The 4,077-nt window shown below is 35.9% G+C and overlaps 1 non-coding gene across 1 annotated transcript; it reads right to left on the reverse strand.

Annotated features, from left to right (window-relative positions):
* Positions 1-785: 785 nt before the first annotated feature.
* Positions 786-939, reverse strand: LOC112850585 (small nucleolar RNA SNORA62/SNORA6 family). The gene has a single exon (XR_003222693.1). It is a non-coding gene; the product is annotated as a small nucleolar RNA SNORA62/SNORA6 family (small nucleolar RNA).
* Positions 940-4,077: the final 3,138 nt, after the last annotated feature.

Here is a 4,077-nt window from a genome sequence, read left to right on the forward strand (position 1 = left end):
CTAACTGCTTTATCTGATGTTCAACAAACGGAAACGTTACTTATTTCAACACCGAAGGAAAACCAGGCTGTTTGAGACCCACTAAAAAGATGGTATATTAGCTTTCAACATGGCATCTTTCTACCGGATTTTAAAGGATACTTTTAATTAGATATGAATTTGGCAAACACATGGTCTTTAAAAAACCCAAGATAGGGGCGCCTGGGTGGCGCAGTCGGTTAAGCGTCCGACTTCAGCCAGGTCACGATCTCACGGTCCGTGAGTTCGAGCCCCGCGTCGGGCTCTGGGCTGATGGCTCGGAGCCTGGAGCCTGTTTCCGATTCTGTGTCTCCCTCTCTCTCTGCCCCTCCCCCGTTCATGCTCTGTCTCTGTCTGTCCCATAAATAAATAAAAACGTTGAAAAAAAAAATTTTTAAAAAACCCAAGATATAAATAGCTATGATGTCCAATATGATAGACATGTGGCTACTGAGCATTTGAAAAGTGACTAGTTTGCCTTTTTAAAACTTTTTTATTTTTATTTCATTTTTTAAAATGTTTATTTATTGGAATGCCTGGGTGGCTCAGTGGGTTATGCGTCCAACTTTGGTTCAGGTCATGATCTTATGGTTCATGAGTTCAGGCCCCGTGTCGGGCTCTGCTGACAGCTTAGAGATGGAGCCTACTTCAGATTCTGTGTCTCCCTCTCTTTCTCTGACCCTCCCCTGCTCGTACACTGTTTCTCTCTCTTTCAAAAATAAATAAAGATTAAATTATTTATTTATTTATTTATTTACTTATTTATAGCTTGTAGCCAGAATTACTATCAAATTCCACTCACTGAGCCGGAGATCCTTGTGGTGTTAACAAAAGATTTCCCCCTCCTACAGCACACTATATACACCTGTAAGTTCATCTGCCAGCCAGTGGCCTCAACTCCAAGCTCTAACAATGTGCAGGAAAAGTGACTAGTTTGAATTGAGATGTGCTATAAATGAAAATATACACTGAATTTCAAAAACTTACTGTGAGAAAATGAATGTAAAATATCTCAGAATTTTATATTAATTATGCAATGAAATGATAGTATTTTACTGATGGGGGTTAAATAAAATATTTCATTGATTGATTAGTTCCTTTTTCCTCTTTTAATGTGCCTAGGGAAAAATTTCAAATTACATGTGTAGCTTACACTATACTTTTTTTTAAATTTACTTTTAATGTTTTTATTTACTTTTGAAGGAGAAAAAGACAGAACATGAGGAGGGGAGGAGCAGAGAGCAAGGAAGACACAGAATTCAAAGCAGGCTCCAGGCTCTAAGCTGTCAGCACAGAGTCAGATGTGGGGCTCAGACTCACGAACTGTGAGATCATGACCTGAGCCGAAGCCGGACACTTAACCGAATGAGCCACCCAGGCGCCCTTCTTCTGTGTGAACTTCTACTCAATGAACAGCACTATTCTATAGTAAGACTGAGAAAAAGATGGACATAAAATTTCTCAAGTCCTTATGTTCCAGAATAAATAATTTCACGTTAGATATCCAAAAAGATTAACACAACATGGATAAAGTTAGCAAGATATATTTATCAGAAATGCTAAAGCAAATTATTTTGTAACTCAAGGGTATATTATTTTAGATATTCAAGAGGTATCCAAAAATCCAGGAATAAAATAAAAGCCCTACGTATGAAATGTCTAACTTATTTTAAAATCAACGTTCAGTACTTCTACACTAGTAAGTATATATAAGGGTTCTGTGTCTTATTTTCCTTCCCTAGGGTTAGGACAGACCTCAGTTTCAGTGACTAAATATATACCATAATGGCATCAGAAAACGGGCAATTTATTTTTAATGGACAGAAAAATTTCATACCTCCTAAAAAACAACTTTAGATTTTACTTAAAGTTGGAAAAAATTAAGTCCATTTCATAGTAAGATCTATCATTAAGAAAAGATACACTGATAGACATTTCCCAAATATCCTTAAAAGCACTCCAAGTATATATTATACTAAAGTTAAACATTTCCATATTCCACAATTCCCCGGTTCCAGTCCTGTGCATATACGCATCAGAAATGAATGTTTGTTTCTACCAAAAGATATAAACAAATTCACAGTAACCTTTCTTATACCCCCCAATTGGAAAGATATTCAAAATCCATGTACAATGGAAAAGATAATGGTAGTCTAATCATACATACAATGGAATACAGACAATTTGAAAAGGGAGAGACAAATAATACACATATGGAGGACTCTCGCAGACATAAGGTTGATCAAAACACTCAGACACAAAACAGCTCATATTACATGGTTCCAACTGTATAAAGTTCAAAAACAGGCAAAATTAACACACAGTAAAAAACACCAAAGATTGGTTTCTGTTGAGTGGAAGCAGTACTGACTAAGAAAGACAGACTTTTGAGGTTGGGTGTTAGCTACGCAGGGTTTGCTTATGTAGAAGAAAAGAAAAATCACTGAACAGGCAAGAAAGAGTCTATTTCACTAAGTGAAATTATACCTTGATAAAATGTTTATTTAGGTAACTTTTAAAAAAAATGGTTTATATCTGTTAGTTTTAAAGTCCATTTGAATGTTTGTATCTCTAAATATTTAATTTTAACAGTTAATTCTTATCTTCAATTTAAAAAGATAACTTTCCATGCTCCTGGATCAGAGAAACAAATATTGTTAAAATGTCTACTACCCCAAGCAATCCACACATTTAAGGCAATCCCTATCAAAATACCAATGGCATTCTTCACAGAACTAGAACAAAAAAAATCCTAAAATTTATATGGAACCACAAAAGACGCCGAACAGCCAAAGCAATTTTGAAAAAGAAAAGTGGGGCACCTGGTTGGGTCAGCTGGCTGGGTGCCCAACTCTTATTTTTGGCTCAGGTCATGATCTCACCATTCATGAATCCAAGCCTCGAGCAGAGCTCTGCACTGATAGCACAGAGCATGCTTGGGATTCTCTCTCCCTTTCTCACTGCCATCCCCCCCCACCAAATAAATAAACTTTTTTTTAAAAGAAAAAAGCAAAGCAAAGCTGCAGGTATCACAATTTCAGACCTCAAGTTATATTACAAAGCTGTAGTAATCAAAACAGTCTGGTACTGGCACAAAATAGACACTGTGATCCAGTTATCATGCTACTGGGTATTTACCCCCCAAATGCAAAAACACTAATTCAAAGGGATATATGCACCCCTACGTTTACAGCAGCATTATTTACAATTGCCAAATTATGGAAGCAGCCCAAGTGTCCATCGATTGATGAACAGATAAAGAAGGTGTGTGTGTGTGTGTGTATACATAACGGAATATTCACTCATAATAAAGAATGAAATCTTGCCATTTGCAATGACCTGGATGGAAACAGGGAGTATAATGCTAAATGAAATAAGTCAGTTAGAGAAAAACAAATGCCATATGATTTCACTCATAGGTGGAATTTAGGAAATAAAACAAATGAGCAAGAGGTAAAAAGAAAAAAAAAAAAAAAAAAAGAGAGAAAGGAACGAGCCAAGAAACAGACACTTAACTACTGAGAACAAACTGACAATTATCAGAAACAGATGAGGGGATGCATGAAATAGGTGATAGGGATTCAGAAGGGCACTTGTCCTCATGAGCATGGGGTTATGTATGGAAGTGTTAAATCACTACATCATACACTTGAAACTAATATAACACTGTATGTTAACTACACCGGAATTAAATTAAATTAAATTTTAAGCTAATAAATAAATAAATAACCAGTAACCCACCCTCCAAAAAACTAAAAAATAAAAGGATAACTTTGAATTTCAAAAAATCCAGAGTTTCTGATCCTATCATTTCTTTCACTGAGAAAGTATGCATAGTCAAAATTAAAGTTAATATTTGGGGGGTTGTCTACATTTTCTTTTATAGTCCTAATGTGCTTGTTTAAATTTCTTATTTGCTTTCACCCTCCCTCTCTTAACTGACAATAAAAAAGAAAAGATGCTGCTTTGCCAATGGTGAATAATCTTGAACAGTTACTACTTTAAAAGTTCAATACAGGGTGGCTCAGTCGGCTCAGGTCATGATCTCGCGGTTTGTGA

The sequence above is a fragment of the Puma concolor genome, chromosome C2, assembly GCF_028749965.1.
Source record: "Puma concolor isolate L17-30 chromosome C2, mPumCon1.1.hap2, whole genome shotgun sequence".
NCBI lineage: Eukaryota > Metazoa > Chordata > Mammalia > Carnivora > Felidae > Puma > Puma concolor.